This window comes from Macaca nemestrina, chromosome 1 (genome assembly GCF_043159975.1).
Source record: "Macaca nemestrina isolate mMacNem1 chromosome 1, mMacNem.hap1, whole genome shotgun sequence".
Classification (NCBI taxonomy): domain Eukaryota; kingdom Metazoa; phylum Chordata; class Mammalia; order Primates; family Cercopithecidae; genus Macaca; species Macaca nemestrina.
The window spans coordinates 145,071,650-145,096,030 of NC_092125.1; the positions used below are offsets into that span (position 1 = coordinate 145,071,650).

The 24,381-nt window shown below is 37.2% G+C and overlaps 1 protein-coding gene across 15 annotated transcripts in view; it reads left to right on the forward strand.

The window, feature by feature from the left end:
• The window catches only part of LOC105482802 (uncharacterized), a 228,212-nt gene that overhangs the window by 136,891 nt on the left and 66,940 nt on the right, over positions 1–24,381 (forward strand). For 3 of the 15 annotated variants that reach the window (XR_011616429.1, XR_011616431.1, XR_011616459.1), the window contains 4 exons: positions 5,647–5,729; positions 7,285–7,357; positions 12,770–12,835; positions 15,387–15,474. The gene's annotated coding sequence lies outside the window, so the exon portion shown is untranslated. Of the gene's footprint in view, positions 1–5,483; positions 5,730–7,284; positions 7,358–12,769; positions 12,836–15,386; positions 15,475–24,381 lie in introns of those variants that run through there. The other 12 variants (XM_071084237.1, XM_071084203.1, XM_071084282.1 and 9 more) reach the window with 10 other exon arrangements.

Consider the following 24,381-nt stretch of genomic DNA (forward strand, 5'->3'; position numbering starts at 1 on the left):
ATGTAAGATAACAATGGAAAAACAATTTCAGAGTAAGTGTAAGGAGACTATAACCATGCAGTTAGAAGGCCACTGGAATGTGAGATTATAATAGCTCAACATTAAAATGCTGAAAAGGATATGGCCATTTGCTTTTTTTTTTTTTTTAAACTGGGAATAGCCTAGACAACATTTATACTCATGAATAGTAAAGTCATAGAATGTATTTTAGGAAGGAGGGAAGCTTAGTACTAGTATATCCAGCTCTTATCCCCATTCTGAAGTGTATTCCCATTTTTTTCCCATTTCTTGAGGTTAAGTTGGAGGCAGTTTTTGTTCGACCTTATCACTCTCCTTCAACCATACCACTTTGAAGCTCTGTTGCAAGTTCAAAAACATTTTCTTTCTGACTCACATCTAGCCCTATGACTTGGCTGCATTAGCCACCCATGGGATATAATTTGAGTTCAACTAGGATGATTTTCTACTGCTTATTTTATCTCCCTGGCTTCCAGTTATCGCTGGACCTCAGCTGAAATCTTACCATTAGAAATGTATTTCTTTGAGTCTAAAATGATTTTAAAAAATTTTTTGAGAGTATATAATAAATTAAAATTTAACAAGTACTTATCAATGTATAAAATATAAGTACTGGTTAGAGGAGTAACATATTAAACTTGAACAGTCTAAGAAGCACAGACTTTGTCATCAGACAGACCTGAGTTCATATTTCAGCTCTTCTACTTAGCTATGTATAAATATGGGCAGGTCCTTACTTTTCTAAGTCTTGAGTTCCTCATCCGCGAAATGGGGTTAATACTACCACTGAATTCTTAGGGTAATTGTAATATGAAATAGATACCACTTGTGAATGCCTTGCACAGTGTCCAGCCAATATGAGGGGCTTGATAAATATTCTCTCCTTACAAATATAGAAAGGGATAAGGGATTGGGTCAAGATGCTAGAGAGTGGAGTAAAGGAGAGAGAACAGAGCATAGTCACAATGGCAATGTGATTAGGGATAAGGTTTCTCCCTAAACTGGACCTATTTACAGTTTATTTTTGAGCCACTCCAATTAAATTCTAATTAAGCAGCCTCTTAGTCTTGATTATCTAAGGTATGCTTGAGTTTTCTTATCTCTTCCTGTTCTTCTGCATCTTTGGATTATTGTGTTTGTCCACAAGTACTGCCACATTTAGTACTGCTCTATCTATGATAGTGGGACATTCTGTCCTTGGGAGATGACTTGTGGCCACTGTCTGACCTGTTCCTCACTGAGCCTCTTTCCTTTAGGCTTCTATCATGCATGGTGCTACCTTAAATAATCTCATCTTGGATCACAACCTGGGGTGGTGATTTCCCAGCTCCTGAGGTTACACAAAAGTGTGTAAACAGGAATTTTATTACACCACTGAACCTGTTTTAAATCTATCCATCAATCATACTCAAAGGACCAATCCACTAATAAGATCAAACACAGTTTTGTGAGTGTAGAATGCAACATTTTCTCCCCAGATATTTTCTTCTGGTAAGAGTCTTGATTTTAGCTGTAGTATTAGTTTTTGTCTAAAGCCCTCATAGCATTATCAAGCATTCTCATGAAGGAGTTACCTGACTCTAAGAATATATTATTGTATTACTCCGGTTTAGTGACCCCATTCACCATATGATTGGTTAATTTCCTTAAGTCTTTCTATAGGGATAAGTCACCAAAGAAATAACTCACTCAGAGTGCAAGACCCCTGTTGAACATATTTTATGGCCCTAGGCACTAGCAGTGCCAGTTATTGAAGGTGATTCATAAATGATTTTTGGAGTAAACTTCATGTAGACTACAAACCAATCCAAATTATTTAAGGCAGTATAATCTGGGTGATGTGGAATGCGCTGTTAGCCCATAATGAGCACCAACTATGAGAAAGATGTGAAGATAATCATTTTCTCACATGGAGATAAGATTGGGGAAGAAATATATTTGTTGCGTGTCTCCTGTATGCTAGACTTCGTATGCCTTATTTCATTCACTTACTCTTAATAACAACCCCAAGAGTTGTTTTGTCATTTTGTCATAAATATGCATTATCATCCATATTTTATAAAGAATGAAAACCAAGAGAGGTTGAGAGACCTGTCTGAGGTGATACACATGGAGTGTTGAAGCTAGGATTTGAACATGACTGTCCGGTTACAAATCCTCTGCTATTTACACTCTATCACATTGCTGCCCCTTGTGTGAATTCAATTACAATCCACTAGAGGAAAAAATAAAAGAACATAAAGGACTGGATGGCAAAGTAATCTGTGATAAGTGCCATGTGAGTGGAATGAAAAGTACCAAAGGGTTTGAAGGAGGAAAAGATTATTTCTGGGTTCTGTCTTCACTGTGACATTTATCTTTTTTTTTTCATCTGCTCTTTGGGGATGTTGTTTTCCTTCACTGGTGTGCTCTTCTCCGTCTACCAAGCAATGGTCAACACTGACTTCTTAAACTGCCTAAGCCAGTAATTATTGCCTAAAATAAAAAACCGAGTCCCTAGACAGCTTGTTGTGTTCCTCTATTCTCATTTTTCCCTAGAAGTGTTTCCCCTGGATGACTCTTCTATCTCCACAATGTGTTAAAAGTATACATGTACCCTGGACCTTAAAGTATAATAATAAAAGAAAAAGAAAAAGAAAAAGAAAAAAGTATACTTACTCTTTAAGGCCCAAGTCAAATGCACTTTCTGGGAACCCTTCCCCCGGCAGAATTAGCGACAATTTCTCTCTTGTCTCTCAGCACACTGGCTATACAACTATTTGATACTTGTTACCTATTGTTTAGCATGGTGGAGTCATGCTAAGCATCAGGTCAAGTTATGTTTTCTTTTGGGATTTGGACATTTACTGGCACATTTGGACGTTTAGTGAGGTGGACCTGATAGAAGTCAATCTAGCTGAGTGATCGAGAAGTGTCTTTTGAGGGCAGGGATGATATTAGGTAACAAGAGAATCCGAAACACAACTTTTGTCTAAAAACCATCATCCTTATGGTAAGAAGGTGGAGTTTCTTTGAAGAGTTCAGCTTTCCTTCTGCCAACATGCAGTTGTGTCTGGGGCAAAAGGTGGTGCGGTGTGAAACAGGATATGACTAAAACATCTGAAAACTATTTTCATATAAACTATGAGATTTTGGGGGCAAGAAAATAGCATTGCTAGAAACTGACAGAGTTAACATTGTATGAACATGGCATCATTCTTATGGCATAATACGGCAAGTGCATTGGGCCTGTGGAGGTCACAGCCTGGTTTTAGGTCATCACAGACTTCAGCACAGTATCTGTACCTGACGTCTGTAGACTTCTGGGGAGGGGTTAGGCTCCGTGGCAAAAGGTCTGCAGTTCCATAAGCACATGATATGTTGTCAATGGGCAAAACAGTGTTTCCTGAATGAATGCACTACTTCCTTTCAAATATACGTAGAGATTCTTATGATGGATAAATATGTTTATTGAAAGGATTACTGAATTTACTGTCATATGTGTCATTAAGTATTTTTTCAGTTAACAGACACTAAAACGTACCTATTTTTGTACAAATGTGGTGAATATGAAACCTTTTAAGGTTAAAAAGGTGTTTCCATACTCAGAGAGGATTATTGGTGAGGGGTGGAGTTAGGGACATCTGGTGGTGGCAGCTCCTACTGATCAGCTCCATGAGTACTAGCTCTTCTTTACCATCTATTACACAAACATTGGTGACTGGCATTTAGTAAGTCAATTTGGAATGAATGAATAAGAGAATGAATTAACAGTTTTTGGGTTGAGAAATGTCTACCCCTTCTACTATTGCATTCTGACCCATTACATAGAATTCCATGTATAGGCCAGTCCCCATGAAAGCAAGAAAAAAGTTTAAAAAAAAAAAAGGAAGAAAAAGAAAAAGTTTACACTTTTCATCCAGTTAGTACACAAATATTGTGATAATTTATATCCCAATAGTACAGTCATGTGGACCAAGATCAGCCCCTATATTGGCATGTGAACTTATTTCTACCCAGTGAGTCAGTTAAGATGGGAATAATAATTTAATTTAGTGTACTTCACTTGTGACTGTCACAATAAACCCTGATGTATGTATATTAGTTGCAAGAGAAAGATAATGCATGTCATTTGACCTTTCTTTCACCAGCTTTAAAATGTGGTTTGTAAAAAGTTTTAATTGACAATGGAAGAACTCTGGTGAAATTTTCAAAAGGAGTAAATCATGTTCTCGGGATAATTTCAATTAAACCATTTTCTATGAAGATGTGTCAGCTTTGGGTATGTCATGAGCCAGGTCTCTTCATATGCTTTCACACATAGGCAAAGATTTGCTGCAAACTCTGTGAGTAGGATAAGTCTAGGCAGGTTTTTTCATTTCCCTTCTTCTTTACTTGTGGGACTGTCAACTCTCAGAAAATCTAGTGAGGCCCTAATTTGTAAACATTCAATGTATCCTCATATTATTGAAGCAATCATGGGAGGGGATATTAAGAGGAAGTAGAGTCATGAAATTCAAAGGGAATTCCACATCGTTCAAGATGAAAGGGAGCTTAGAGTTCGTCATAGTACAATCTGTTCATTTTACTGATACAGCCCAAAATGTGAAGTGACTCGTACAACATTACGTTTCTAGTTAGTTGTAGAGTTGGACCACCAAGACTTTTCCTGTTTCAAAATCTCTACTTGCTCTGGTCCCCATTAACAAAATTTTATGTGGATTTTGACTCTGATATCACGTCTTCCAGCACTGGATGACTTAATAACTCTCTGTGCCACTGTTCTCCATTTGCCACTCTTTAGAGCCTTTTTCTACCTGTGACAGGAAGCTGACCTTTAAGGAAAGCAACAGAAAGCTCCATTGCCTTCTGGCTTCTGGTTGAGTTTGACCAGCGGGAGACTTGGCAGGGTACTCTCAGAGGAGAGAGAGATCAATGGATTTATGACCCTCCAGGCCTGGACTGCAAGTCACTGGTGGCTGTGTTTGATGCTGAAAACCAGAGTTCTTGTTGGAAGATCCTTTCCTTTAGCTATAGTTTTTTCTTTGTGTTCTAGTAACTGCTCCTTTCCCTCTCTACTGAGGCCTACGGGTAGTAGTGACTTTCCACTTTTACTAGTTCTAAGGTGTTTTGCTTTCCCTTACTGGTTTACCTTAATACTGTCCACACATTTTACAAAGTCCCTTTATTAAACTCTCATCAATTACCTCATTGAGTATAAAATCTGTTTCCTGCTCGAACACCAATTGATATACTCCATCCTCTGTCACCTTATTTTTTTTCCTTCAGCACAAATTACAAGCTATGCTCAGCTTTAATAAATGTGTTTACTTATTTATTACCCGGCTTTCCTGACCAGAATGTGTTTCCATGGCTTAGCACAGTGCCTGACACATGGTAGATACTCAGTACATGTTTGTTCACTGAATGGTTCCAGACATAAAAACTTCTAGTTCAAAATTCTTTCTACACATCACAATGAGAATGACTCTGTAGAACTTTTAAGGGATGAATCTGCCTAAAGGGAAATTTTAACTCATTTCAACGTCAAATATAAACTGTGTAGGCTTTTATGGGTTAGTAGTTGCTATTTAATATATTGTTTCTATGGTAAAATGTACTCCAGATCAACCCATTTTTTCCCATTAGATTATAGTTTCATGAAGGCAGGAAACAGATGTATCTTCTCCATGGTTGTATGCTGAAAGCTTTGCACACTGCCCGGCACAGAGGTAAGTTCTTCTTTGTGCTGAAGACCAAGCTAAATACTAGTGACTTGGAGATGTATGAGGCAGGATCTCTCTCTTTGAGAGGCTCATAGTCTTACTGAAGATATTGACAACAAACAAGAATCGCAACGTAAGCAATAGGTGATACAGTGGAGGTCACGGGACAGTGTTTTAGCCTTACAGAGAAAGGAGAGAAGCCAGGGAACTCTTGACAGACGATCTGGGTGAAGGGAGTGTGGGGTGGTCTTCCAGGACTTTCCTTTTCTGAAACAGCTTATTCAGGGGTGTAAGTTCAAAACTGACAGATTCTAAAATAAAATTTTTATCCCCAGTCCATTTAGAGCTGAGTATTTCATGTAAAACAGAACTTTCCTACTTCTTGACATTGGCTTTCTATTTTCCTTCTTTTATCCTTTTATTCAGGAAAAAAAGTAAAAGCAGTAAAAATGACTTTTGAATCTGGATTTTCTGAGTGTTGATCATGTCAAAAGAGAGCAAAATCTGTTCAAAAGATGATAAACTGATTATCCAAGTGTACTCTTCTAAAGCATCATGAAACTTAGCTGAAATTGACTGCAAGAAAAAAAGGAAAGAAAAACTTGTTATATTCCCCACCAGAGGGAGACAATTTTTTTCCTTTTGACTTTCAAAACCTAAATTCTGATTAATGCAGATTTGAAGAGTACAATACAAGGTTTACCGGGGCTGATTAATACCCAGGGGGAAAAAACAAACTTACAGTCTAATTTGTTTACTTTTGTCTTTTAATATCAAATTATTTTCGAGATCTAAATTCTGTTCTGCCAGCACAGTAAATGCCACTTAACATGCATGGAACTTTAAGAGCTACTTGTTATTTCAGTGTCGACTTTATCTCTAATTATATTAGTATGGATTCAGATAGGACACTGATAACATAACAACATGGAATAATTTAGCATTAATTATTTTATATAGTAAGACATTTACAAATCAACCCTAAACTAAGAGAGACAAGGGGCATGGTGGTGGTGGAGGAGAAAGTGATAACAGTGTCTCTTTCTATTGGCAAGACTGTAGATACTGGAATAAGCTGAAACCAAGTCAGCTAATTTTCAATATGCCACAACTGTACAAAATTTAAGAAAGAAATTAGCTTACAGTAGTTGCTAATTTAGGAAAAATAGTACATGAGCAATAGTTCCTTTCTATGACATATCTGTACTTAGTATAATTAAACATTTTATCAAAAATATAGAAAAATATCTAGAGATTTATAGTGTAAGACCTACTGTACTTTAAAAAAAGTCCAATTTCATGCCCAATTTAATAGATACAGTGTTAGATCTACATGTCCAGTGTAATTACTTGGACATTTCATTCTTCTCTATGGTTCTTTTTAGAAACCAGTTCAGATCTGACCTTGTGTAAATGCTTTTTAAATTACTCTGAATCATTTTACAAATCCAATTAGTGCACAGTCAAATCGCCTCAGCTCACCTCATTTGACACAGGGTGCTGCTGAAGTAGCTTTACTGCTTATTATGATTCCTGTTTACTTATTCTTTGTCATTTTCAGAATATTTACAACGAAAATATGGAATAATTCTCAGAAGCTCACATTTAAACATGGGATAATGTGGAGGCATCAGGTAAAATATTTGTCTGGTTAGGAGCATGAGTTTCTTGTCATAATTCAGTGGCGGTAAATGGATGCTTTGGAAAAGCATAAAGTGTCACTTAAGTTTCACTTGCCTGAGGTATCATTTAATCAGCAAGCGCAGTTAATAATTTTGCTTTTCTATTTGTCAAGATCTCAATATTTTTTCAATATGAAGTCTGCTCCAGTGTACTTTACATGACACTTTATAATTAGTGGTACTTGAGAATTTGGCAGTTTAAAAAATTCATACAACATTCTTAGTTACAATTTATAAATGATTTTAAAGTATAATTAACATTCATCTTTACAAGTTATATGCAAACAAATATGCAAATTTAGAAATAAATATGCAAACATATAAAATGTTTTTGAATTAAGTAGTCCTTAACATTTTTAATGAAATCAATATTTTATTCATATTTTGCACACAATTTTGAGTACTTACTGATTTGGGGGGGTCTACAGCATATATGCTTTTGCATATTGTAACCTCTACCAGCAACAGGAAGGAAATGAGAACGAAATTTTTTTTTTCTTTTTTGGGATGAAAACCAAGGCTAATTTAGTAGACAAATCCAGTAGGTGCTGTTGAGTGGATTATTGATGCAATTAAAATGGTCTTTTACTCCTTGAACTCTTAACCTTAGATGACACAAAACTCTTGTGGATCTCAAGAAGACAATGCGGAGGGCATCAACAAGCTGTCCCCTACTTTCTTGTGTGGCTATAAAGGCCAACACATTGAGTTGGTAGCTGTGGATTTTTAACGTATTACAGTCTGAAAGCAGAAGAAAGCAGGGTTCAGTATAAAATGAACAAATAATTATTGGGAAAATGCACCTTAGATGGAGAAGTCGCTATGCAAGAGTACAGATTCAAAGTTTAGTTATTATGATTTTAAAAACAATCTCTTCTAAAAAGTTAACTGATTCAAGATCTTAGTTCGCTCATTCAACAAACGCTCATCTTTTTAGGCTCGGTTTCCATTCTTCCTCTGCAAGGAAGATTTCTCACTACCAGAGTCCTCTGTCTCTGAAATAATGTTGCGTTATAAGTTAACCAGGCAATGATTTTTATGTGGCCACCATGGGCAAGGAATACATTCATTGCTAGCGGGGGTACAAAGAAGTATCAGAAATAATTAACTAGCATCACACAGTTTAGCTCTAAAATGTTCTCCAATTTTTACAGGTATGCATGCTTTATTATCATTTTCAAATGACAAAATTCTTGAGGGAAAAACTTCATTTATACAAGGGATAATGAGAAGAATTTGTTTTTTGAGTGGCATCTCTGATGAATTAGTAGTTGCTCACTGGTATGCTCTGTAAAGAATGATTCTGAGGCTGTGGCATTAGCAGTACCAGCATTGCCATGTTTTTGTTATTCCTGCTCAACTTACCATCTTTTTAAAAGAAATAGTATTTTTTTTTTTACTAGAGAATGAGGGCTTCGTGATCCATTTGATTTCCCCTTTGTAACTGCCAGAAATTCAGCAGGGAGTTTTGATATAAATTTCTTCTTCTCTTTTATTGCTTGACTTTTTTTCTTTTATTTTGTATGTCATGTTACTGTACTATAGTTTGTTTTTGACAGCTGGTTGCTTTAAGTCTTTTTGAAAGAAACAAATCATTGCATATACTTACTTCTTCCTATATGTTTTATGGTGCCTAGCATAGGTCCAGGACCCTAAGGAGTCATAGAATAAATGCACTTTGCATGGAGAACACTGAACTTGATGCTATGGAGGTCCCATATGGTAGGTGCACAACGATGCATGAATGAGTAGGTGAATGAATGAATGAGTTCGGAGGGAATTTAAACCATGAGAAAAATCATGATGGTTTGTGACTTATGAAGGAAAGCATCTGTCGAATCTTGGCTGATGCCTTAAAAAAGGCGTAGAATGATGATTGGACGAGGAGGAAATGACTTAGAGGAAAATGGAGGTTTAGCAAGAAGAATTTAAAAGGACAGGAGCCATCATGTAATATATTTGACTCCTCTCCATGGGCCTATTTGCTTGTGTGGAATGTAAAATTTCAGGGAACAGGAATTTTAAAACATTAATTTGGAACACATTAGTGTGCCCTTCCACAGAGTATGCCAGAGTGTTTTTAGGTTGTTTGAAGATGAAGATGATCCTCTTACCTACATTATTTCAAGTTCAAAAATTAAAAATTATAGGGCATGGTAATTTCAACTTGTAGATTTAGGGTAAAATAATTCATTTAGATGCATCACAAATTAATCTTCCCTCATAGAATCGGAACAAGCAATTGAAATTCTGTTTTGTGGCAAGCTGCTCCGTAATGTCTGTGGGGACTGGTTTTGTTTATTTGCTGCTATATGATAGTCTTAGGTAAACAACATACAGCTATATCTATGTGCATCTGGGTAGGCTTAAACATTTTTATTATGCAACTTAAAAATGAAAAAGCCAAATCTGCTGCACTTAACGAAACAGCTAAATCCCATTCAGTGTAAAACAAACCCCTACCACCTTCTTGTCAAGTAACCTTGGCCTTTAAAGACCATCCCCACACAATCAGTCACTTCCATATGCCTTTCATTCTTCCCATAATCTAGGATTTTTTTTCCTCAACGTTTTGTTTCTCTGGGCTGAATTTCATCTCAGTTGATTGCCCAATTCACTTTTCATTCACTCATAATTGTTTTTTGAATTGTCTTAAATTCTCAAATGGATTATGACAATTTGAAAATTAACAATGGCGCCTTAATTGCATGGGGCTGTGTGATCCACAAAACCCTGTTGGCTGATGTTTTTACCCCCACCTGTAATTTTTTTTTTTTTAAACCAAATGTGAAAAGGTAGAAACACATATAAGCATAAAACACACGTGGTTGTGATTTACAAAAATTGTTGACTTTCCAGTATTTGGAAATTAACCATGGACACTTGCAAAACCATTTTACAAAAGAAATTATTTTAAAAATTAGATTGGATTTTCTTTCTCTCAAAGTTAGCTTCTTTTGTGAAAGCAGCGATATATGCAAGCAGGGCAACGTTTTCTAGATGTGTATGGAAATTAAGATTCAGGAAATATAATCATTATTCTTTAATTATGTAACTTTGGCTGGGCTCTCAATGCAGCTTGGCAATCCTCTCACTTGTCCCCAAAGGACTTCCTCTCGAGTTCCTCTTGAGGCAGCTGTTTGAAACCTTTAAACTCATGCCATTCTTCTCATGCCCCTCACTCTCAGCCTTTACCCTTACTTCATAATTTACAAAGACTATAGCAGCTCCAAGCTGTCTCCTTGGACTCCCTTCTCTTCCACCCACAGACTCGCCTACAGAAGCACACATCTTTTTTTTTTTTTCTTTGAGATGGAGTTTTGCTCTTGTTGCCCAGGCTGGAGTACAATGGCGCGATCTCAGCTCCACCTCCCTGGTTCCAGCGATTCTCCTGCCTCAGCCTCCGGAGTAGCTGGGATTATAGGCATGCGCCACCACGCCCAGCTAATTTTTGTATTTTTAGTAGAGATGGGGTTTCACCATGTTGGTCAGGCTTGTCTTGAACACCTGACCTCAAGTGATCTGCCAGCCTCGGCCTCCCGAAGTGCTTGGATGATAGGTGTGAGCCACCACGCCTGGCCAAGAAGCACACATCTTTTAATATTTCTTCTTCAGTCTTAACGTAAGAGGGTTTTTCTTTCATCCCACTATTAACTTTTTGGGTTCATTGGATTCTATCTCCTGTGACCTCCTCCCTAGATGTACATTTCTTTTCTTTCTTTTGTCTCTGAATCCCTCTCTTCAGCCTGCAGACATGATCAAATCTAGTCTTCCCCATCTCCTATTGCTTCAACCTCCTCCCAACTCTCATCTTATCTACCTTGGCCTTTTGTGTGCAGCCAGCCTTCTTTTGCTTACCATCCTCCTCCCCACTCACCATGCATTGGGAGTTAGTTAAAGAAGGCCACACCTATTCCCGGTAATCACCTAGGAGCTCATGTCCTGTCCTTTTCTTTTCTCTCCTAGCTCATAATCTTTGTTCTCTATTGCTTGGTTTTACACCCTGTCTTCAGAGAGCTGTTTCTGGATACTCAATTTTTGGTTTTATGGTTTCCTCGATTGTAACTTTCATATACTCCTCATTTAAACTGTGTCTCAACCTTAGTTTTTGGGCCAAAGTTTGGCCCTTTCTGCCAGGAAATGGGATTTTAGACATTTTTCTGAACTATGAAGCCTTTTAAAGTTGTGCTTTGGAGTACTCTTTCTGTTCTCTACAAAAGCACTGTCCTCGTTTCCTCAGCTCCCACTCACTTCTTATCCAATTGAAGCTGGTCTTGCTAAGATGACTAATAAGTCCTCTTTGACCCCCACAAGCAAGATGACTTCCTAATGCTAGATCCAACAGCCCACTGGCCAACACTAGGCCAAGTGGCCCTTTTCCAATTTTCAATATTGTCTCATCTTTTAACACTATCAACTACTTCTGACTTTTTGATATTTTCCAACTGTTGGCTTCCAGCACATCTATCAGTATGCATAATTTTACTGATTATCTACTACTCCAAGTCTTGAGATACAAAGGGGAATGGAACATGGTCTCTGCCCCTACAGATATTACAATGTAGGGTAGAAGAAAGACAAGTAAATAGGCAAATACAATTCATGATGTAAAGTCTACACACGGAAAACACTCACTCCTATGCTTGTGGGGGTCAAAGAGGACTTATTTTTAGACAGAAGCTTGAGAGATGATTAGGAACTATCTAGGTCATGTGGGACCAAGGGTGAGAGTTCCAGGAAGAAGGAGAAATTCTGCCAAAATTCAAAGGAGAGAGGACAGGAATGTTCAGATAACTCCAAGGAGTTCAGTGTGATTGGAGCACGGCGGTTAGGGTGTGTATTGTAAGAAATGGGCCTGGACAGGAGGCAGGGACCAGGTCATGGGAGGCCACATGAGCCATTTTTAAAGAGTTTGGAAATTGTATAAAGGCAATGAGAAACTACTGAAAAATGTTAATATTATACAGAGGAGTAACATCATCACAATCACATTCTGGAAATATCACTCTGGTTGCTGCGCTAATGAATTTGGTGATGGTAAGAGTGGTGGCAGGAAGTTGGGTTAAAACGTTGTGGCAGAAATCTAGGCAAGATGGCCTTGGTCTGATCCCGTAGAGTGGTAATATGGATATATGGAGGTAAAAATAAATGGTGGGTTTTAGTGATATCAAAGAACAATAATGGAAAAGACTTGGTAATGGATTGAGCTATCCCTTTCAATTATCTTCAGTTCCTTTCTATCCCATTGTGTAACACTTACCCATAAAAATGATAGCATTTCTCGCATTTTATGTTATTTTTCTGTTATAGTATAGGGTCTATAACTAGGACTCTATTTGATTAATCTCTATCTCTATTGCTCAGCTTGATGCTTTGTGGATAACAGATAAACAATCAAGGCTGGTTGACTGAGTGACTCAACTTTCCTGGGTAATGTTTAATATTAATTTGTAGTATATACCTCTGTCAAATTATCTTCCACCCCTCTCACCCTTCCATTCATTATAGAACCATAAAGAATGTTTCCCAGTTTGAACCTTAAAAAAAAAAAAGTGCAAGTAAAATTTTATTCTTATGTTTAAGCTCTTTATAAATATTTATTTTTAATAATATGAAGCCAGATACTCTGTCATCCCTTTATTAGCTTTCTATTGCTGCTGTAAAAATTACCACAAACTTAGAGGCTTAATGCAACACAATTTATTATTTCACAGTTTCTACAGGTTAAAAGTCCAGGATAGCTTGACTGCGTTCTATGTTCAGTGTATCACAAACCTGAAATCAAGATATTGGCTGAGCTAGGCTCTTATATGGAAGCTCTGGGAAGGTTCCATTCTAAGGTTGTTTGGCTGTTGGCAAAATTTAGTTCCTTGCAGTTGTAGGATGGAAGTCCCTCTGTCCTTGCTGGCTGTCAATTGGGGGCTGCTGTTAGCTGCTAAAGACCACTCAAATTTCTCTTCACCTGGCCTCCTCCCTCTTCAAACCAGCCATGGCAAGTCTTGTTTTGATTCTCTCAGATTTCACCCTTTGACCTTGCTCTCAGATTTTTAGGACTCATATGATTACATTGGGACCACTGGTATAATCCAGGGTGATCTCCAAATTTTAGAGTCAACTGATTAGCAACCTAAATTACATCTGCAAAGCTCCTTTTGCCATGTGATGTAATATATTTATGGGCATGATATTTTGTCATATTCACAGTCTGGAGACTAGAATGGAACATTTTAGAAACTCTAATACATTCCTATTTTAAATTGGGAAAAGTTATATAATAAATTAGACACCCCTATAATGTCATATTGTAAATTAATCAGTAGTGTTGGCCATGACTTTTTCCAGAAAGTGTCCTATAATCTTATCATATCTATCATTTGTTACATACTGAGTTTTTAGATTTGTTTTTTAACCTTTCCACCCTTCTACCCGAACCTACTATGTTGAATGGGTAAAGGATCAGTTTTCACTAGCCAAGATGCCCAGATAATAATGTCCCAATGATGCAAAATATACGAATATAATTTTGTGACCAGAAACAATTATAGAGACAGATTTTTAGTTCTGAGGAAGGAGAGAGGAGGCAGTGTGAACCTGTTGTAATCATACCAAGCCCTTGTAATTTCTGATCCTGAGGAATGGAGAATCAAAACTTTTCATTTTGGATAATTAAAATTCCTTGATAGCCCCCATATTCAGATATGACTTTTTATTTATTTAATACATATTTAATGAGCATCTGTCAGGTTCTCAGACACTATTCTGTGCACTAGGAATATGATGTTGGATAAGGCATGCCAGGTTCCTGTCTTCTTGGAACTTCTTGTTGCTGTGTACTTTGGCAGACAAAGGAGTAAAATGGCAAAAAGAGGAGAGATGGGGGTGGTGATCTCTTCTCATATGAACCAAATGCTCTTCTCATATGCTCAGAGAGCTTCAGATACCAATTTTTCTCTTTTCCTGAGAGGCAGCTGATATAGTTTGGATGTTTGCCCCTCCATATCTCATGTTGGAATGTGATCCCTAAGGTTGGAGGTGGAGCAGATCATGGGGCAGAGGTTTGAATCATGGGGTGGATCCTTAATGAATGGCTGAAGGCCATCCCTTTGGTAATGAGTGAGTTCATGCAAAAGCCATTTGTTTAAAAGAGCCTGACCCCCTCCTCTCTCTCTCTCTCTCTCTTGCTCTTTCTCTTGCCATATGATATGTCTGCTCCCCTTTCACCTTCTGCCATGATTGTAAGCTTCCTGAGGCCAGAAGCTGAGCAGATGCTCATACCACACCTGTACACCCTAAAGAACCATGAGCCAATTAAACGTCTTTACAAATTGCTCAGCTTCAGGTATTTCTTTATAGCCATGCAAGAATGGCCTAACACAGCAGCCTTGGAGGGCTGAAGGAGAGACTCCACAGGAGAGATGGCCTTGACCAATATGACCTAGCAGGGATGTAGGTCGTAGAGACAGACAGAGTTGGAAAAATATTCTGATTAAACATTAGTGAGTTTTCTTTTTTCAAAAAGTTTAGCATAAGGACAAAAATGCCTAAAGAAAATGTTTCAAGGATGACTTTAAAAATTCAACTGTCAAAGTCCTAGTTTGATGTGTAGATTATTGGGAACATTTGGTGACACAAGAAATAGTTAATGTTCTTTGCTTTTGTATTATCACCTTGTTTGGTGTACTGAGGCCCTGATGAGTTCCCAAAGAATATCAGGATGTGAATACAAATTGCCAATCTTGTAAAATCAGTTTACCAGTCAAATAAAAAAAAATTCAGACTTGTCTTTCTTTCATACAATGCTCAGAACACCAGTGCCATTGAGCTTGTTTGAGAATAAAGATGAGGAAATTGTCAGTCATTAGGTATAGCACTAGCAAATGAAAACAATATTTGAGAGACCATTTATTACCAATTTCAATTCAGCTTCATTTGTGGATACAAACATATTGTGAGTATTTATCCATTTCTTCTTATTTTTTAGAGAAACAAAAACAGAAATGAAGATATCCATGACACCTAATGTTGTAAGGAGAAGAAAGCACTTGTAATCACAAGGGTACTGAGAAAAGGTAACAGACAAATTTGTATTTGTGGAACCAGGAATCTTTCTGATGACTTTTGGAAAGGGTGGACATACAAATAAAAATCAATCTTTTTCTTGGTAAGGATTTGACCCTGGTTCCATATTAACCCAGGAGTTGATAAGCAAAAACCTGGAGTCCAGTTTTTATGCAAATGTAACAACTCTGCTTATACCTTGAATTACTTGTATGAAGTGGGGAAAATTTTTTACTCTCTCTGAACCTGTAATTTTAAAAAATCTGTATGACTTGGATAATAAACCCACTTCCTAGAATTTTTATGAATATGAGATGATGTGTGAACTATCTAGTACGCTATTGAGCATATGGTTTGTGTTTAATCTGTGGAAGCTAGTATTGCTATTATTGTTGTTTTTATAAACAATAGCACTTCTATCTACATAATTCTCAAACTTTCCCCCTGAAGCTCAAGATGCTTTAGTACATTAATTATTGTTAACTTCAATGCACAGATTGAGAAATTGGCAAAAAATTTGCAAGCCACAGAGTGGAGAAAGAAAATTCCAGGTGTCCATATTCCTTGTCATGTAATTTGCCACTGTAATTAGATCTTCTACGTGATGAGACCTTTAGGGGACTGCCTCAGAGTGCTGAATTGTTCAGTTTGTTAGAGTGGCACCATCAAAATGACCTGATAATGTTAACACAATTGTCCTTGTACCAAGCAGAAGAATCCTTTCATTCCTTTTCTGCCTGTAGTTCCAGGGCTACACAAGTCCAGCAAAAAGCAGAAACAGTGAATGAACAATTATTTGGGATGATGCTAATGGCTGATGTCTCAGAGGAGGCAAGCACCCTTCCTCAGACAACCCAATTTCTTGAACTCTCAGCCTTCTTTGGTTTAACTTTGAATTGTTAACCCTTTACTGCCTGAAACTGTGTCTAATTCCCTGTGCCTTTGGAGTGTGAAATTCCCAGTGTATCATCTGCGTTGATTTTGGTTCCTGTTTCATAAGCTCTGCATCACAGACCTTTGTCTTGCAGTTATCCATGGTCTGGATGACCAACTTCAGCCTTAAAACCAGGAGCAGACTTTTGCAATCAACTTTTGCAAATTCAAGGGCAAAAAAAAAAAAGAAAAGAACTATGTAGGAAAGGAAGGATATAGCTTGATATTTTTACTGCAGTCTCCCCAAACCTCTTACCCACCATGCTTCCAACATCATTATTAATCCACACCTCCTCTGGAATTTTATGGGCATGTTGAATTCATTGTCATCTCCAGAGAAGAACACAGCATAGTGTGGGCAATTTAAAACCACATTCAGTTGCTTTATTTTGGCCAAAAGTTTAAACATTTTTGTTCTTTCTTTATTTTTTTTTTTTAGTTTGTTAAGCCATTTGCAGAACTACTGCTATAGATTAAACCTGACAGGTCTGAGCACATAGTATAATTGTGTGATGCACACATGTGTGTATTCCCCCCTTCCCTACACACACACACACACACACACACGCACATACACACATTCCATCAGCATGTCAGATTTATGGAATTTGAAATGTTTCTTTCTTTAGAGAATGGTATAACATTTACATAAAATATCAGCTTACATTTTGTGAAATTTGACAAATTACTCATAAATCTCTCTTTCTCCCTTAATCTGTTCTTGACATGTCCCCAGAAGTTTTGAGATGGCCTTAGTGATACATCTTATACTCATGTCAAGTATTTTGTTGACATCAATAGGAATTTTACTCATCTAAAAAGCCCTGGATTGGGTTACCAGACACATGAAGCAGACAAGAAGCATTCAAAAGTTGCCAGTGAATAAGAAGTGTCAAAAAAGTGTCCACCACAAGAGCAAATATCCCTGGGTATCCATTAAATTCAATAAAAGGAACATATTTGGCAGTGTGCTGTTTGACATGGATTTGCAAAGGAGTTTGCCAAATCATTTTTTTCTTTTTCTCTGTGAAATGTCAGTGAAAGAAAAAATAGGGGGATGGTGGTCCCATTATCAGATAACTTCTATAATATTTTATAAGAAAGATAAGTTATTTGATATTCAAGATACATATAGTGCACAGAGGCACCAATTTGGCAGGGAATTGATGACTCTTTCACCAATCTTCTAAGCACTGGCTTATACAAAGCCAGTCCTACGACTTATGGCCCCATTCTTGAGTAAAACACATTAGTTCAATATCTCTTGATTGGTATCTTAAAAAATTGTTTAAAACAAATGTTCTTCTATTTCTGTTTTAGCATTTACTTTGTTTGCATATGACTGAGTCTGTTTCTTTTTGGTAAATTTAATTTGCTACAGTTTGGCCCCTAACACTGAAAGAAAGGCATCCTCTGAGATAGGGCTGCCAACTATGGCAAGCAGCATTGCAAAGCATATAAATTTGCTCTATATACTTTTCAAACTTCTCAGATGCAGTCACTGACATTTGGCCTGATCAAGGAAACCCTGGGGATTGGAAAAACACAAAGCATACTACTGTACTGACATGCAAAATGTCTTATAATCTGTCTTTACCTTTCATGACTGCAGTGGTCTGGATAAATTAGACCAAATTGGGCTAAACACTGTCCTTGGCTACACTCACGTAGCTGTTTTCAACGGCTAATAGGAGCTGTGTGTGCACATCCAAGGACAGGATTTGGCCCCCTTTGTCTTTGCACAAGCAGTTGCTTTAGTTGATATGATTATTCCTGAATGACTGTTTTATAAGCAGTGTTTTTGCCCTGTTTAAATCTTTTTTCACTTTATTCTTCATAGTTAAGACATTTATGAATATGGAAACGCGTAACCTAAAATCTTCGGTTTCTGGAAAAATAAAAATCTCCCTAATAAAACCTGTGAAAATTGCAAATGAACTGGGAAAGAGGTAAAGCAAGCCATATAAACGTTGGCAAAAACACAAGTAACACTGAGAAAATGTGTTAACACTCGTTAATGGTAACAATCTGATTAAAATTTTTATAGCACATCGATCCTTGGCCTTTCAAAAGGGAATCTGTCATTAAATAATATTTTCAAGGAAAATACATGTCACCAAATACATTTATTTATTCAGATGCAAAAAAGCTGAAATAAACTCTCAATGTAACTCCACCCTCTTCCCTCAGAAAATTATTACATAAATCTCACTGTTTTCCAGAGGATAAACCTTTTGAAATAGAAGAGAACCAGTCTGACAGAAAAGTTTTTATTACTGAAAATTGCAACCTTGGCTCATCTTTGAATTTTCTCCTAGAAAATAATAAATACAATCAGTGCCTTAAGGTTTTGGAAGGGACTTCTTGCATAAATCAATATAGGGTACGAATAAAAAGGAAGACACAATAATTTCTTGACTTTTTGAGGCATTTGCAAGGATTAGCTCATTTCCTTTGTGCTTTGAGTAAATCATATTTATAGTTCCTTATTGCCCATTCGCTGAAGATGATCAATTTAAGAATGTATTTAGTTATACATTGGAACAGGGACTTTCGAAAGTTCCTAAGTATATGCATTATCCATGCCAATATAGAAATAATTGCAAGTAAAATATTTTCACTTTTTGTGGGGTCTTAATCCTTTATACAATAATTTAAGCAAAATAATCCCACTGAGTTCTTCGGTCGATAATTTGTCTAAGATAGTGGACTTTTTTTTACTACCTGCCAATGTGAACAGGTTCCAGGTATTTGAGATCTGTCATATCTTTGCTTGAAACATTTTGAATACCAACTCCAAAAACTCGACATTAATAAAACATTAAAGTTCCAACTTATGCCCATAAAAGTCAAGAAATACAGAGTTAAGGTCGACCCAGGTCTCTTAACTCTGTTCTCCTGTATGCATGCATGGGTGATGGGGCAGCGGTGTGAACTGTTGCTTAAATCAGTCTTTCTGCATAATCTGAAAATGTAATTGAATTAGTGCATAAAGTATTTACATACCCTGCAGTAGAGAGCCCCACACACTATATTATCCACATTCCCTCTCAGGGCCTTTATTTTAACTCCTCACTGCAGTGTTCCTGCGAGGCTTCCTCAAACATTCAGAAATTGGACTTGCAAATACAATTTCCCTTCTTTTATGAGGCTTCAAGATGAGTGATGCACACTCAGCTTTCCTAGTTGCTTTCAGCTCCTGGCCAGACAGATAGAGTTTGGGTAACATTCTTCCTTTTGGTTAATATCCTCAGGGTTTGCTAGGTATTAGACAATGTCATTCTGTGGCTAAGGATTATTTTATGCTCTAATTCAACCAGATGCAGGACTGCTTGCCATATTAATATGAAAATTAAAAACATCAGATTGAATTTAAAAGCATAGTCATATAGCAGACTTTGGTTTCAGGTAGATCTATGTTCCCACGGAGTCCTTACTCTGCCACATACATTAGTTAAGCTTTCCAAATAGCTGTTTTTTTCCTCTATAAGATGGGGATAATAATCATCCTCAAGATTTTTTCAATTCAGTGAGATTGTGAGAATTTAAAGAAAAATGTATGTAAAGTGCTTGGTATATAGTAAGCACTTAATAAATATTTGCTGTTATTATTAGCTCTCATTTTGGTAGGAAATAATAACATATTGCTTCAATTCATTTTTTTTTCTTTCATCTGTCATAGAGAATGGGATAGGGACCTTCAGTAGAGTTTGAATGTTCAGAAACATTAAAAATGAAGTTGAACAATAACCATAAAAAGAATGCTCATCCTCATCCATAGTTCAATAGATGTGCAGAAATATCATTTTTCATCATTCAGATTGGCCAAAGATGAAAAAGAATGGTAATATCCAGTGCTGAGTATGAAGAAATAGGCTTTCTCATACACTGCTATAGCACTAGTGAACTAGTATGCCATTTTAAAAGGCAGTTTGGCAATGAGTATAAAAATTTAAAACATGCATCTTGTTTGACTCGGCAATTCTACTCTTATACATTTATCTTAAGAAAATAATCAAGTAAATGTTCAAGAATAGTCATGAAAGTCCTACTAAAAATGGGAAAGAGCTTAAATGTTAATATGGGACTGTTAAACTGTAGTGCAATCAGACAATGGAATACTATAAAACCATTAAAAATGAATGAGTTTTACGTGTGTGATAGGTTGAATTGAGTAGTCATAAATTGTAGGGCAGACACTTGAAATGATTCCTGTTTTTTTTTTTTTTTTTTTTTTTACCTTAATAACTGTCACTGCTCTCTGTAGAATGCCCTTTCTTTCTGAGAAGGGGGTTTCCTTAACCATATCTCAGTCTTTTTGCAGAACTTTTCAGTCACTTTTGGTTATTTGAATAGTTTGATTTAGTTTATTGAGACCCAGGGTCAGCTTCATGGGTGTGTGAACTGTGCAGAGTCGCAAAGAGCCCTGTGCTCAGAAGGGCCCCATGCTTGGTTTAATGATCAATTGTCACTGTCTTGAAATTCTTAAGAATTCTATCTTTGAAGTCATGTTTTGTTAGAGTAGTCTGATGGGACAATGGAGCATGCGCATGAGCAGAGAAGACACATGCAATATGCATGTCTGCCATTCTTTGCCACCCCATTTGCACATAGCATTTTCGATGTCCGTGGGCACAGAATTCCCATGGACCCACGATGCGTGGGAGGTCAAAGTGAATAAAAGGTAAGGGAGCTCCATCTATTATTCAGCAAATGGGGTCCCTGACAGCCCCAAGAGGCCACTTTGTTCACTCAAACCAGAACTTGCTTTGAATAAGAAAGAAGACAACGACATTCTAAGAAACAAGAATGTTCAAGAAACCCTATCATATCCTTTCATACTTGTACTTCTGTGTATTTGACAAGTACTTATGCTAAAAATGATGACAAAGAAGTAAAGGGAAAGAAAGGCAACATGTAATTACTTTTTCTTTAAGTCGTACTTTACTCATCAGTAAGCTGAAGGTAGGAAGTGTTGTAGAAGATGCACACATCAGAAAGTGAAATGAAAACAGTTGAGTTCTGCTAAGAATGAAATACGTGTGCATTCATGAACTACAAAATATGAATTGTAACTGATTTCACGTATGAATTAAAAACTTCATATTTGGATTTAAAAACAACATAATGATGAATGGTAAAGTTCATGCTAATAAGTCAAATTTAGATTTTTTCTTTACGTTATATAGCGCAAAAAAAAAAAACCATGATAAGTTGAAGAAGAGGCTGCAGAAAGATGGAATTAGTAGACTTAGCACCTTTTTTTTTTTTCTTTTACTGACTTTTGAACAAGAAGGCCCATATTTTCCTTTTGCACTGGGCCCCACAAATTATGTAGCTGGCCCTGATGCCAAAGATGAAAGAAGAAAACACATTGGGGACATTTGTTGTTTTTGCTTATCAGCATTCATTGACCCTTCTGTTAATAGTCCCTGATTTTCTGGGGGCATCCCCTATGAGTCAGTTTTTTAGGAAGGAGTTGACTTGACAGCTGGCTCTACGGGTGCCGTGAGACTCAAACCTGGCCAATCAGAATATTTCATTTTCCTGGTCATGTTGATTGGTCTGAACCATGTTTGGACTATACAAATCATAAGACTTGTTTAAGAATTAGCAGGAAGAGATTCTCTGCCTTTTGTTGCTGGAATGTAATTCAAAGGGCTGTGAGCCTGGAGCTGCTGGAGGTTACCACGTGGAGTCTGAGAATGGCCCAGGTGAGAGATGGATAGAAACCAAATCCTGGTGATATCATCTGAGTCTGGATCAACCTATGCCTGAAGTTAGCTAGATGTGTACCTGGAGTTAGTTATGTGAGATATTTCATTTTCAAGCTAGTTTGAGTTAGATTTTGTCACTTGAAACAAAAACAGTCTGATGCTGCACGCTATAAGCTCTCATTAAGGTTGTAGAAAACAGGTATCTCCAAAAGTATATACAAAACAGCTAAGAGTGAATATCCTGGTCAGGGAAGATTATGAAAAGTTCTTTCATTTATAGCTTTGTACTGTTTTCTGGTGTTAGATTTCATAAAGCAGATATTCATTACTCTAAATGTAGCAAAAACAATAAACATGTTTCTAACTTGGGGGAAAATCAGTGATGCTTAATCTTTAAAAAAATATTATTGTGGTAAAAATACATAATATGAAATTTATGATCTTAACTATTTTTAAGTATACAGTTCAGTGGTATTAAGTATGTTCACATTTTGCAAAACAGCATGATGCTTAATGTTAATGTAATAATTTCCCAGATGGACACAAAACCAGATATCTTAAAGTAGATGCTTACTAAAATTGTTTAGTAGTGGGAGCCAGTATTCTGATGCCACCTTTTTACAGAATGACATAGACACGCAGAATAGCCCTGGAGTGATAACACAGGCCTTTCGCCAGCAATTTCACTGGTTGTTGCCATGTAATTATACTGCAGAATACAGCAAATAGGAGAAGATTAATGAGTTTGGCCTTACTAACCACCTAAAGGTGAAAAATTTAATTCTCAAAGTAGGCAATCTTTTGTCTTACTGTGTTCTAATGCATGTATATGTGAATAGAAGAAGAAAATTTGTGTTCACAGCAGTATCAAAAATGGGGCATTGAGAACGCAGAGAAGTAGTAACATCAGTCTAAGCTTAGAGCAACCTCATGGAAAGCATTCAAAAAACCTTGCAGAGCACATTTTCACTAGTCCAGGGTCCTGCTTGATGAAATGGCTGTACCATTTCCTTGAAGATATCTAGTGTCAGTGTTTTATGTATATCATTGTGCTTAGGGTTCAAGCAGACACCAGCAATGTCAGGAGGGGCTGGGGGCCAGGATATTGTTCTCTCAGCCTTCCATCCAGAGATGTGTTGGGTCACTCCCAACCTGGTACCTAGTGGGCTGGTGTCTAGCACAGGATCCCATAAACTTGCTAACCCTTGTGTCCGTGATCTCAGCTGTCCTTCACTTCCCTGCCTAGATACTCCTCTTCCCCTGAACAGAAAACACGCATAATCATCTTCTCCAACTGATTATTTAATACAGGCGAATTTGTTTTCAGTGTTCTCACAATGAGGTTTTGAAGGGACTGTTTCAACCTGACACTGTTTTTTGATGTGTATGTATAAAAGCAAAACCATTGTTATTTATTTATGTTCAGTAGATCAGATAGTTTCTTGGAAACTTGCTCCGACCAGATGAAACCTGAGGACACTGGCTGAGGTTGAGAGGACAGGGGTGAAGAGGGATCCCCATGAGGCAGCAGGAGCAAAGAGTGAGGGTCTGGGACTCTGGAACACAACCTTTGCTACTGCACCATTTCACCAGGGCAGACCTTTGGGATGGGTGTGGGTTGTTACAGCACTGGGAGGGGGAAAACATGATTTAGTTATCTCTAAGTTGTTATCATTGTTGTTCTTGTTATTAAAGTAATGTGGGTATCAAGTAAAATGTTCAACTATAACAAAAGAGAACCCAGTGAAAAGTAGTTCTCCTTCTCACTTCTACTCCTCCTCTTCTATCCCCAGAGGCCACCACCCCTGGCTTGTGCATTCTTCAAGATAGCTTGTGCCCAGTTCAATGCCCTGTCTAGTTCTTCACTTTGGTTTTACTTTGACTTTGACCTATTAAGTAAGGGTCTGAACTGAAATTGGAAGATGACACTCAGCTCTGCATTTTAGTATTGTTTCCTTAGAAAAAGTAATGAATAAAGAAGCACATGCAAGATCTCGAGAGCTGTCACTCTGAGTACGTTAACTCCTGTACCCGTTTTTCACACTTTCTGTGCCGTAAACAGGTGACTGGTACATTCTCTCTTTGTGCAGTATGCGATATTACCAATTCACTGAAAAACAAACTTCAAACTGCTAAAAAAATAAGCTAGCTTTTAATTATCTTCAGATACAAGTTGCAAGAAGGAAGCCTGACATTGCTCATCAATGAGATCAGTAAACTGTGAAGATACGTGGTCAGATATGTCTGGTCATTAAGGTATATAGTGTG